This window comes from Leptinotarsa decemlineata, unplaced genomic scaffold, assembly GCF_025532065.1.
Source record: "Leptinotarsa decemlineata unplaced genomic scaffold, Ldec_3_MD MMD2_P_RNA_scaffold_11, whole genome shotgun sequence".
Taxonomy (NCBI): Eukaryota; Metazoa; Arthropoda; class Insecta; order Coleoptera; family Chrysomelidae; genus Leptinotarsa; species Leptinotarsa decemlineata.
In genome coordinates, this window is record NW_027412525.1 from 2,580,560 (window position 1) to 2,594,674 (window position 14,115).

The 14,115-nt window shown below is 35.7% G+C and overlaps 1 protein-coding gene and 1 long non-coding RNA gene across 10 annotated transcripts in view; both read left to right on the forward strand.

Moving 5' to 3' along the window:
* Positions 1-5,629, forward strand: part of LOC141479981 (uncharacterized) — a 29,148-nt gene extending 23,519 nt beyond the window's left edge. The window contains exon 3 of the long non-coding RNA XR_012464099.1: positions 4,586-5,629. This is a non-coding gene — a long non-coding RNA (uncharacterized lncRNA). The remainder of the gene's footprint in view (positions 1-4,585) is intronic.
* The window catches only part of LOC111507953 (uncharacterized), a 247,589-nt gene that overhangs the window by 54,202 nt on the left and 179,272 nt on the right, over positions 1-14,115 (forward strand). The window lies entirely within an intron of this gene.

A 14,115-nucleotide genomic window follows, 5' to 3' on the forward strand; every position in this document is an offset into this window, starting at 1 on the left:
ATTCCCATATTGATTTCTGGTAGACAGCTGTTTCAGCCTATTGGGCATCGTCAGTACCGGGCAGGCGGTCCTCGATTGAAGACAAAATGAGAAAAACCAAGAAAGTACTTGATAAAAATAGCTGCGTAAACGCAAGCGAAACATAAGTGGAACCACCTATTGGTGTGATACCCAAGTCAACTTGCCTAGTTTTTATGTCAGTGTTGGTGGTTTGACCAATCAACCGACAACTGCGGTAACAGAAATTTGGGAAGCTAACCTGAAATGCCATCGGAAAACGAATCCACATGTTTCTAGAAATGATATGAAATCTAGAAATGTTAATGCAGTCAAGCTGCTGGAAAATAATTCCATGAAAATCAACAAATATATATATATATATATATATATATATATATATATATATATATATATATACATATACCTGCTAAAAACATTATGTAACGTGGTTAAATAAATGAATCTATCTATCTATCTATCTATAACTGTTATTCTACCCAGCAGACATTTTTGGATTAGAAGAAAATTTTGTTGTTATTTCAAATATCAAAAATCATCATTGAAACCATAAAGCAATGTACTATAGAGACTTTTTTTGAGTTTTATTTTTTAATAATTTTGTATGTTACTTTCTTAATGTTTGAAAACTATAAACAGAATCAGTGGTGATATCTTCCTGAAAACAAAAAACTATATGCAGTGTGTCCCCAGATTGATATATTGATATCACAATATTTGCGATAGACTAATAATTTGAGATTATAGGATTGAGCTTCGTCCGAGGAAAAACTAATTTTAAGAATATTTATGCCGGGACCTTCCTTCAACCGCTCTTAGGCTGATATTATCATCCAACGCGTTCAGTGCTGTAGTATCGAAGGATTTGACGGTACCACGGACATCGGATTAGTTATAATTAACGGTCGGAAATTGATATTGTGTTTAGTTTATTCGCTGTTGTTATTATTGTTTTTAGTTTTGGTAGTTGGTTATTGTTGTTCGTTTTATTATCAAGTGATTAGAAAACCGGGGATGTAAAACAAGACATTATTATATGAGCGCACGCTTATGGTAAAAGAACGAAATTGGCTCCGCACTTCGTTTCGAGGTCACCGAGAACTTTGTGAATCTATGAATGAAAGCAGTGGGAGTGGACTTACTAGTTGATTTTCACTGTGGAATGATTTTATACATATACATTTTACATACATCATTAACAAGCACATATTTGGATTTGATAACTGCTGATTTTATGTTTTGTCAATAAAATTAAGTATATCCTGATTGATTGATCAAGATTTTAATATATTCCTCACCTTATAAACAAAACAGAATAATTAAAAAGCATCCTTTTGTTTCTTATACAACACTTTTAAAAATCTGTTTGTGAGAATTTCAAAATACAAAATGTATAACCCAAAGAGACGCACTATTAATAAGAGATACTGAATTGAATGTTCCGTATAACATAGATATTGAATAAGCTCAAGTCACATTCCGATCTTTTAACATTATGAAATCGTTATCGAGTCTTGTTATTTACGGTTTCAATGTTTATGTTGCCGTCTGCAGCTCGTCAATTCTTCAAATGTTTCATATGTGTTGCGATGATGAAATTACGGTCAGTTGTCGATTTTGGTTTGTTTTTAATTAAATTTTCAACAAGTCAGTAATGAGAGAGAATTCAATACAGTAACAGTTGCTGTTACACAATTTTTGTTTCGATTCATGTTTACTCGTAATGAATCAGCAGAATGTTTAGACTGAAAATTCTTTCCAGAAATTTGGTTATTTTGTTTTAGCAAAAAAATTGATCAGAGATTATTGGTTTCGATTCAATGCAGAAAATACCGAGAGATGATAAGAGAAAATTGAATTTTTTTGTAAAATTTGTAGACGTAGAAAAATGGCTGTGAACAGTAGTTCGAAATTCTCACCAAAAAGGTATTGGTAACCCGTAGTCCTGCAGGTCATTTTTGTTGATATACTAAAGGTGGAAGGACGTAGGAAAATCTTCTTTCAATGAAAGTATGGAACTCTCCAGCGAATAAACAACTTTATTCAATGACTGAAAAATAACTCAAAGAATACTTGGATACCAGTTTCACTGGTTTACCATCGCTACCATATTTTGGAATAAACCTTAATCTATCCAACAGCGACTAGACTTTGAAGCGTTCGCTATCTCCATCAATGGATCATCGTTTCCTTCAGCACTCTCAACCTCCTTTCGATTAATCGATATACCCTTCCATGGTGGTTCATCGCTACACTGTTAAAAATGTCTGTAAAATTACAAATGTATTACAAAACAAATGATCAGTTAAATTACAAATCAGTGTGTTGCCAATACAATATTCAATACGATTTGAGTAATTTAACAATCATCATCAAATAACCCTAAACTTATTGTAATTCAAACCTTGAGTCAGTTCCGAAAGAAGGTTTTTTGAATTTACAAATATTATTTGTGAATTGATTCACTTTAATTCATTGTAAAATCATAAAAAAAGTTGGAATTGGAATTGAAATGAAGTCATAAGAATTTTACAAAAACTTTTAGTATTTTCAAAATTTGCTTTGTAACTGGGCCAATAGTTTCCCATTCCACAAAAAGTTTTCTAAATTCACAAATTTTATTTGTAGAATTTTTTGCTTTGATTTTTTGTGAAATTATGAAATATTTTTTGAACTGAGATTATACTATGAAGTAACTTGAATTTTACAAATATTTTTAGTCATACGTTGCCGGTAGGCGTTCCATTCTGTCAACAACCATCGGACAGTTCATAACTCGTATTCTTCAGAAACTGTACTATTATGGGAAGGTAGCATTTTTAATTGAATGGAATTAGTATAACCTTCTCACTTGAATTGTGTGTCGCTGGATTTTATATTTCTTGTTATTCAGGTAACACTTTATTGTGAGATTCCACTAGACAGTTTACAAAACCGCAACACCTGTTTCGCTATGCAATGTGAAAATTCAACTGAATTATCTCATTTGAGGCCAATTAGCAAACTGCCCATCCTATCTAAAGTGTTCGAGTGGATTCTGAAAGATCAAATTGATTCTTTTGTATACAATAATAATTTGATAACAAATGTTCAATAGGGATTTCGTACATTCTATAGCACCACCACCACTCTTGTCAACATCACCCAAGATTTATTCAAAGCAACTGATAATAATGAAGTAACTGCCATGGACTACAGTAAAGCATTCGATACACTAGACCACAATATTCTGTGTATGAAAATGTAATTTCTCGGATTCAGTGAAGGGACTGTAGATCTATTGAAAAGTTACCTCAGAAATATTCAGTCAGTATGTCTGGATGGAAAATGTTCTAGTGCTTTAACTGTTGACTATGGAGTACGTCAGGGCTCTATTCTTGGTCCCATTCTTTTCTCTCTATATATATCTGACTTCCATAAAATAATTGATCATTGCACAGTTCATCATTATGCATTATGCACTCAGTTATATTATCGATTTCCTCCAGGTACCTGGCACGTGGCAATGGAAAAATTAACAGCGATCTACAAAAGTTACTGTATCTATTTATAGCCCATAACCTGAAATTGAATTCTAAAAAATCTCAGCTGATACTTTTTGGCCCGAAACACAAAAGGTGGGAAATTGAAGGAAGAATTGAAATCAAACTTGGACAAGACTTTCTAAAAATAATTACAGAAAGCGAGAACTTGGTTTGTGGCTAGATCCTGATCTGAGATTTCACAAACATATAAATTCACTTTGTCGTAGCACGTACAGTATCTTACGTTAACTCTATCAAAGTAGAGATATTATGACTTCCAAATTGAAGTTGAAACTTTGCGAAACTTTTATATTGTCTAGATTAGATTAGATCGCTTACAAAAAATACAAAACAATTACATTCGTCTGGTGTGAGAAAATTCGACCGTATATCCCCCAAGTTCGAGAAGTCAGGTTGGTTACCGATTGCTGAAACCTGGCAGTTCCACCTACTCGTCAAGTCACATAATACAGAAAGCCAAATTATATTATTGAAAGATCTTTCAAATCTCAGAACAATTCGAGGACACGAAACCGTCACACTTTTATTATTCCAAAACACTCGATAGCCTGCTTTTCTCGTAGTTTTATTTACAACTCTATCAAACAATATAACGCTCTCCCCAGTGAATTTATACACTACTCCATATATAATTTCAAGAAAAAGTTGAAAACATATCTGAAGTCTTCTGGATAGATAATATATTCATGTTATGCCTTGCTCATATGATTTTCCCTTTGTCTCACTTTTTTGTATGTTTTGCTATATTTTTCACCTAAATAGATTTTTAATATTTACTTTGAAATTTATAACCTTTGTTTTTTTCTTAGTTTTACAAACATTCATGAACTTCTCACTTATCAATATATACTAGGTAATTATTTTTATATTTCTATGTAATACATGCTATCCCCTAGGTTAATTTGTAAAACAGCGTCGCCTGAACATCGCCCTTTCATTGATTTTTATATCTACTTCTTCTTTATAAACAATGTATGTCACTGAATGTAGTCCATTTATTATTATTATTATTATGTTTATAGGAAGAATACTAGCACTTAGAAGGTTTGGCGAAATAGTCTCGGACACTTGTTTAAACAGTAACGCTTTTGAGGAGACCACTGTGCTACCTATCGTATATATGAAGAGATGAAGACGAGAAAATACTATTGATCATGTCCATTTTGTTATGTAGCGTATCCTTATAGTCAGTTCAAATGTTATCTAACCTCAGTCATCAATTATTCAAATCAAATAAATGAAAAAACATCCTAGCAAATATCCCAAACAAATTTCCGCATAAATGCGCATGAGTAACGGGAACAATTCTCAACAGTTCAGCCTCGAGAGCAAGAACGATTCGGGACGGTTCAAAACAGTTAAGGATCATTTTGAAGTTGAAACCAGAACGCTCTATATCAACTACTCATGATCCTGACGTCCTAGAACCTGAATTTCGTAGAACCAGAACAAACCTACAGATATATCCATCCCTGACAGTTCCTACCATTGCCCACAACAACGAATGGCGAGAATACTTTTTTAACACGCTTTTATTAGCTTCACCTGTATGTATGTTTGTAAATCTCAAGCTCGGGATCTTCACTTGACAGAATTATCGAAATTATTGCTTGATCTATTCGCGAGCAGATGGCGCTGTACGTAACCTCATTGATATAATTCGAACTCACTTTTTTCAAACATAGTTATATAGAAAAAAATGCACCAACTGATTGTTTCAAATGTTTGAAAAATTCAAAATGAAACTATCTTTCAAAACTGCTCGTACACTTCAACTTGTTGGCAACTCCAAAGACAAAACTACGGAAAAGGAAACATTTGTGATTTATGAAATCAGCTGTGAGGATTGCGATAAAAGTATGTTGGTGAAACTTAGCGGACTATAATAGTAAGCTACAAAGAACATGTTTCATAGACCAGATAGGTCTAGTGTCGCTCAACATGCCATAGAGAACGACCACAGAATGGGTGAGGGATGAGTGGCGGGGATCACTGTCTCTCTCTTATGGGTGTTTGACAGTCCCCCGGTGCAGACCACACGGCACTCACCCAGTAAAGTTATCGGTCAACCACCCAATCCCGCGCCTGCGGGTAACAGGCGTTGGCCGGTTTCAAGCTAGATGTGTGGGAGAGGTGTCTCGCAAGAGCCTTCGGCGGTTACTCATCCAACGCTGGAAAGGTAACTTTCCTAACATGAGTGCCCCTCGGGGTAACTTAAGGGTATGCGGTGCAGACCACACGGCGTACACCCAAAAGTTGTTGATGAACCGCCCTATCCTGCACCTACACGGGTAATGGGCGCGACATCTTCGACATATGATGTGTGGTAGAGGATGCTCGAAAGAGTCCTCGACGGTTACTCATCAAACGTTGGAAAGGGAACTTTCCTAACGTGGGTTCTAGGGGGGAGGTAAGTGCCCGCTCGCGGCTGGAGGCTAGCGAGCCTCATCTCCAACTGGCGTTGGCCTCTTAGGGGCAGCGGCTCCACTAGCGAGTAAAGGGATACAGGGTTGCGGTAATCCATTCATGGGTGCATTGCAGCCCCATACCGAGGCACTGGACGGCTTATGCTGTTCCGTGATCCTCGCCTGCTTCTGTACGGATCCGAGCGTTCGAGGTGTCGGGGCTCGCGGTCCTTCCGGGCTCTAGTATCCGAGTCTAGTCTTGGAGGGCACCAAGGCGGACGCTTGAGGTGTCGGACCCCGGTTGGACGGAGCTACTAGTATCCGAGCTTAGGACCCCGACCGGCCACTTCCGGGACCATATTCCCAACTGATTTGGCATGGTTGACGGGGGCAGGTGTGCGACGCGAGCACTCTCTGGCGAAAGAAGAGCTTAGTTAACTTGTACGAACGTTCGGTCGAACACTGCCGATGGTCCTGTCTCTTGGTTAGCCACACTAAGTAGATGTAAGGAGGCAACTCCGGGTTCGGTGAGCGGGAGGCAGCCCTGCGAAATCCTGTTGGTGTGGGGTGAGGGGCGGTACCCGCAAGGATTTCCCGAAAATCCACCCCTCCACACCCGATCGCATCCAACGCCAGGGTGCGTCTGGGGGGCCTAACCGGCCCCCCGGTGCGGTCGTAATTATGACTCTCTTAATGTTGAAACCAGTACATGAAAACAAGTATACATGTTCCGGTCCTTCTTGCAACTTGATTGGATAAAAGAGATCTGGTCCAGGCTACATCTATATGATCAAATTGAGTTGACCCATTTTTTTCATGCCTGCCAATTCTTCTTGGACTACCTTTTAGGAAGCCTCCGTATTGAGCTGAACGGAAAACAATTTTAAAAAGTGAGATTCAGTTTGCAGAATTTTTGAAAATTATGGATATAATACAATTTCAGTGTCAGCCTAATCACATTTAAAATGATTGTGCCGGTTTATCAAGGCCGAATTCAATTTTTATAGCTAATAGACGTTTCGTAATTGGTTACGTCATTTCGTTGTTATTTAAACAAGCCTCGTCAATTTATTCTGTAGATGCATTCCAACCGAACCGAAAGGATGTTGACTGACAAACGAGCTGAATTCTCATAAAACTTGTTTGTTATTCTTCTCTTACTGAATTGTGTTGAGAAGGTTTATCGCTTCTGAGTTTTAGAACCTTCCTGATATCAAACGTTGACAGTTATTTTCTTTAAATTATAAGTTATTTTAATGAAATATTTTAAATTCCCATTGGAGAACTTGCAAATAAAGAATCTTCAACCAACAATAGTGTAGCAGCCGATGTTCCACAAGGCATTATTTGTTGCCATATTACAATCAGTATTTTCAAAGTTGTAGGTATTGTAAGTTGATCTGCCTGATAAAGGTAACTAGAAGATTAACAACTTGAGTATTATTGGGAAAAAATCTGTTGGAAGTATATTTTCTGTTAACTAGATGTCGCTCACTTACGAACGACATCCCTTAGAAGTAGAAACTTATGCCAGTTGAGGATTAACGAGATTTGACCTTTTACCATGCGATTCCTAGCACGAAAATTGGTAACAAAGAATCAAAAATACCAGACACCGGATCACTTTGAAAATTCAATGAAAAGTATATTCGGACTTCCATTAGAAAGTAGTAGAAACTTTGATTTTTCGAATACACTCTGAAGGTATATAATATTTTTGGAATCTACAATTACCCGACAACTTTTCTTGATATTTTCCTATACCTATCTGTTACCTATTTCGAAATATGAATTAATTTAAATTTTTTTTCTTCGAAAATCATGACCTCTAAAAATGCCGATATCTTTGAGTTATGGACTACTATGGTACCAAAATTTGGTTGAAGTTAAGTGATAGTTGGTGGCTTCTCACACGTCAGCGTAATCTGCGTTATTTCAATACAGATTGGTAAAAATTACAGTTTTTTCGTTTGGCCAAAAAAGTGTCTGAAAGTTGATTATTTCAAATTTAGCACCCTGTTTATTATGAAAAATTCAGAAAGCTTTTAAAGTTTGCTTTCTTCCATGTATATCATGCTTATACCTAATAGTCAAGTTTCGGACTTTGGAGAATTCATTTGCGAAAATGTCCCTTCAGATTGGTATTCCCATTCGGTATTTTGTGAGCAGGTCAAGGTTGCTATTTGACAGTAACGTGATATTTTCCTAATAATGTAGACATTTTCGTCACTTCAGAAGTTTCAAATATCTTCAAAACAATGGAACAAAACTATTCAAACGTAGTTCTTATGAATTTGTTTATTATTTTTAGACAGTGTGGTAAAATTATCAGCAGGACATGTAGAAAGTTCAACGGAAGGTATCAATATTCAGTTTGCGCATCGCAAGGTAGATCACTTCACCTGATGGCGCATCTCCTTTGATAATGTCTGCCGCAGTGGCAGACGAAAGGTTTGGTAAAAAAGCCTGAAGACCACGGCTGATAAACCCGAAAACATGGGACAATCAATCATGATAATTCTGCATTTTTTTCATTAAAGAAAAAAATTCACCTAGATAGTAACAAAATAAGTCCAATTCATAACTAATCTATATCTGAAGGGGTATAATTTTAGGAGAGAATAATTTTTGGGAAAGAGAAGGTTTTGGCTCTCTATTGTGTCGGGAGTGGTGATAGGTGAATAATTAATCAGACGGACACAGCGTTTTCAAATTAAAAAAAAAATTAAAAATAACACCAACAAAACGACAAACAGATAATAACAGTGTAACCTCGTGGCGAGGAGAATCAGAATTAGGATTAGTTCCCGGCCGAAATCTAAGAACAGAATGGATGCATCGGCTAAGAAATGTGTTGGAAGTAACTTTCTCACTGACAAAAGGTCGAGTCATAAATTTAGTCGAAAAGGATCAATCACTTGGGCCCTTGTCTTAACCCATAAAAGTGTTAACAATGAGTACCTACTCGAAACATCCCAAGTAGCTTCGTTCTAAATATCGATCTGTTTTTTTGGCAATAAACTTTTTTTCGAGAGAATCGGGCATTTGAATGATATGCGATGACAAAAAATAAAAAAATGCTAAGTAAAAATTAAAATAAAAGAATTAAAATAAAAAACCCAAGCAGATGGATATTTTGGACGACTGCTCAATAATAGAGTTATGAAAACTTGATTTCCTAACAAGAATGTATAATACAAAAATAAAAATCAATAACTAAATAAAATGTTTCTAAAGTACCTAAGTAGTTGTAGGAAAAACCCTACAATTGCTCCATTTTCATATGAAAAATGTGGGAATTTTCAAACGGAAGGAAGAAAACAATTGATTTCAGAATAAAGTCTTTACAAAGATGTGTAGATCATGTGAAGAAGTAGTTTTCAGACACCTACTGTAAGAAAAACCCTCTTGAAACAACTACTTTCATACAAACATTGAATTACACGAAAGGAAAAATATATTCGAAAAACTACTTTTATATGAACACTGGATTATACAAAACACACTTTTCCCTATTCAGTTTGTACTCGAAACATTCGTTGTGGAATTGAATCAGATATCATCAAAGGATTGCTACACAATATAGTGTATGAACGAGGTAAAACTTAGAAAATATATTTTTTGGTATAAACATGTAGAAGTAGAAAGCCAACAGCTTTCTTTTCCAAAAAATAACTGATCTATTTCAACATCGAACGATATCCTGTGAATATTCTCTACATTAAAATGCCCCCATTTTTTGTTATGAACTACCAGAATCATTCAAATAGTTAGAAATTCATACTAAATTTCAAAAAGGGGTCAAAATCTTGTTATGATCTCCAACAATTTTCAGGCGATTATCTTTCCATAAATGAAAATCTTTATACTTCGGTCATTTATTTTTTTATGTACGAGGTCTATTAAAAAAATAAGGTGAAATTTCATTTTTCTCAATTCATCAATTTCTATTTCGTTTCCTTCAAAGTAGTCCCCCTCAGATATAATAGTACCAGCGGTTTTTCCAATCCTCAAAGTAGTTCGGATGTGCACTTTTTGGTATGTTCTTGAGCTCTTTCGAATCTATTTGTAGTTCGTTAATTGTCGCAAAACGTCGTCCTTTCATGGATATCTTAAGTCTTGGAAACAGGAAAAAGTCGCAGGGGGCCCAGTCTGCTGAATACGGTGGCTGAGGCATACCGGACGTTTTCTTTGTATAGCTTCTCGCATTATAATATTCCTTATTGACCGTACGACCTTGTGACAATAATTCTTGATGCACTACGCCACGGTAATCGAAGAAAACAGTGATCATTTGATCGAACTCGGCGTGCTTTTTTGGTCTTGGCTCTCTTGGGCTCTTCCATTTGCACGATTGGACTTTGGTTTCAATGTCATAACCATCAAAACTGAAAGTATATGTGAAGCAAAATTATAACAAACTGAAAACCGTATATGAACTCGAATAATAATAAGAAAAAAAATACAAACAAATAACCATATTCTCTTTTCCTCACAATGAATTTAACTTAGTTTTTTTTCTTTCTACTCACCACTCATTAAGTGAATAATCAATGTAACCAAGTTGATGACTACAACACAAGCATTGCTTAGGTAGCTCAGCCTGGACTCACAATTTCCAGTTTTAGTTAGTTCTATCCTTTTTTTTTCTAGTTTGTGAAGTTATCTAGTTTTAATTTTGAATTCATATTGTAGATTATGCTTACCTGGATAAAATTTACTTTATTTTACTTTCAGTAGAGATCGACAATACTATTGATTTAGGTATTAGGTTGTTTCAAAAGTTTTGTCCGTTTATGTGTCATGTATTTTTGTAGCTCTATATCTCAAATAATATATCAAACCACCCACAACAAAAAAGTACATACTGGCGTCCAACGAGGGGCTACGTGAGAGGGGCAAACCCCGAAAGAGATATGTTTTCAAAGATTCATCGTGTTCGTTTTAATGTCATGTGATTTTGTATCTCTATGTCTCAATAAATATTCATCCTACTGTGAAAAAGAAAATACCCATGATTTGTCACCAGTTATGACCCATTCAAGCACATGTGGATTGCCGTTGACGTCATTCAACAATTTCTGACGGTTTTTTTGGTAAAAATTCAGCATTTTCCGAATGAACTTCGCTGCCTCACTCTTCATGCCCAAAATTTTCGAAAAAATTTGCATGGCATAAGCCAACCGATATGCCGACTTCCTCAGCAACTTCTCTAATAGTAATTCGAGGATTCATCATAACAATTTTCTTAACTTTTTCAACAGTTTCATCAGGTTTTGATGTGCTGAAGCGTCCAGAGCGAGCGTCGTCATTCACATCTGTTCGATCTTCTGTGAAAATATTGTAGCAGGGGAGCCCACGTTGCAAAATGGGGATTTACTCGAGCGTCATTGAGACATATTGGGTTGCAAAGCTTAGATGATAAGAAGAAAAAAAAATTATATATTATATACCTTTTCATCGGTGGGGGAAGCGGCTATAGATTTTTAAATATGTGAAAAAATACTGTTGCATGGACCTACTTGAGCGCGTCAGATATTGATAGCATCAATGTCCTACGTATTTTTAATAATGTTGGTATGTTAATCTGATCGTTTGCGTGATGTGGGTGATTGTACGTAAGGGTTAGAAGTGAAAAGAAAAAAAATTTAATCGAGTGCGTCAGATTTTCTAAGGGGGTGTTAAGTGCAACAAAAAAAAAACTCTCATTAAATAATCTGACGATTTCGATCTGACGCAAACTCGCGGCCATTATTATAATGTGCAAAAAAAATTCGCCATTCTGAAATACTCAGGCGCGTCAAATTAATATATATATATATATATATATATATATATATATATATATATATATATATATATATGGTTCATCTAAATGTTTTAGACGTACTGTCTCATAATCTGACGATCATCTAGAGGAATTCGCTTAATCTGACAAAAACAATATTTTTTTCATTTCAACTTAATTAATTGATAAGCTCAGGAAATAGCATGCAAATAAATAAGTGTATGTTTTTTAAGTAGAATACTTGTATTTATAAGAAATTATTTTTTTAATGCTCAATTGATTAATTATTGAAGAAAAGAGAAATGAAACTTTCTATGTTTTTTACCACTTTTATTTGTAACTAACGTTACTGCAGTTTCGTCCTATAAGGACATTTTCAAACTTATATATTGTATAAGTTTTAAAATGTCCTTATATATTGTAATATATTATATTATATTGTATAAGTTTGAAAATGTCCTTATAGGACGAAACTGCAGTAACGTTAGTTACGAATAAAAGTGGTAAAAAACATAGAAAGTTTAATTTCTCTTTTCTTCATTATGATTTCCTACCACGTAGTAACGGCCACATTCATCAATTAATTGATTAATTTATCTTCATCTTCATCACGAACGAGTATATGTGATCAGCTGTGATGGCGTCATGGCAACATAATTCAGAGTGAGGACGGAGTGAGAGAGTAATATATAGAGGAAAAGTGAATAGAGAATAGAGAAATAGAAACTCGGAGAGGGAAATATAGGTACCACACAGCTGCACGCATTAAACTTCATCGACGAATTTTTGTTATTTCAGCTTGCGGAAATCGTCAGATTATATATTTTTCGTTATCCTTGAATTATTTCCTTCAAAACAAAAGAAAAAGGCTACGCTCGAGAATCTCGAAATGTCGTTATTTTTTTACAACTTTGCTGCCCTCCCCTTTCTTTACGTCACTCTCAAATTGTCAGATTACTGGAATATACACTTTTTAGCAGGTAATTAACTCACCCTACCTTAATCTGACGCGCTCGAGAATTTATGATGATCAATTTTTTTTACTAATCTGATCCTTTATCCCTCACAGGCGGCATTATATATGGGGCTCATATTTGGTGGAGGTACTTAACCGGGCACAAGGTATACCCCTGTATATTAATCTGCCACGCTTTAGTAAATCCCGAAATCCCCGCTTCGGCTCCCCTATTATTGTACCACTTGTGAAAATTTCTCTGACTCAGAGTTCAATCATCGTATGACTGTCAACATTTCAAGTATTTTTGGCAGTTAATTCTATTTTTTACACAAAAATTGATGCGAATTCATCTTACTTACGTGTGAGTGGATAAGTATTCACGCAAATTCAAACAATATTTTTTAATTTATACATATTATTACTATTTTTTATTATTTTCCGACTCGCCCTAGGTATATACGCGATATATCGCCGATAGTAAATAATGATTATTACGTTATTCTTTCAGAAGGTTAGGTTGTTCAGAGCAGTTGCCACGTCGTTTCGTTTTCTTTTTTTTTTATTCATTTTGAATGCACAAATTCAAGACACATGTGTGAAGAAAGATCCATTTATCGTACTGTACAAATTCTATTAGGGCAAATTTTCTTTTCACGAAGTGACTCAATTCATACTGGGATTATTATTTTGTATTTCTCTTATTCTCCGATATTCCGCGTTTGTTCACTGCCGCTTTCAAAAGCAACGAATGACACTCGTATCCGAAATCGATAAACGGCCTAACGGCAGTCTCCCGCAAACTTCGCACATTCCGCCTGAAGAATCATCTCCACTGTGAGTGATAATTTGATTCGAGTTTGCACATCAAACTTCGATAACCCAAAGCGTCACCTATCAGTTTCCTCCTTTTAATCTAGTGACCCTTGGGGAGAGCCGGGGGGTCATTTATAATTCACATGTAGGGTTTCTCGAAAGGTTGGATCGGTGACCTAACATGAAAAATAAATAAGAGAAATCAAAGTCAGGGCTAGTAGGCCGTGGTCGAATGGAACGTGTAGTACCCCAAACATCACTGCGGCAGACATCATCAGTAATATATGCGTTGACTACGAGAACGAAGGTTTTATATCTAGAAGCACCGTATAGAAGTAAACAGAAGTAAATTCACTCCCAGTCGGTCTCTTTGATGTTTCGGGTCGAGATTTTATTTTTTGCTGGCATGTGGCGGGGCAGAAGGGTGTAGGCTGAGAGCTATCGTGCACTTTTGCACGAGGTTCGATCAAAAAATATGTGACCATGATCTGACTTCATCATTGCTACGAGAAGCTCATAGTAAATGTCTCATATGATTGTGAACTGTTAAGTAATTGATGAAAAATAAGACAAGGTAGTGAAATAAAC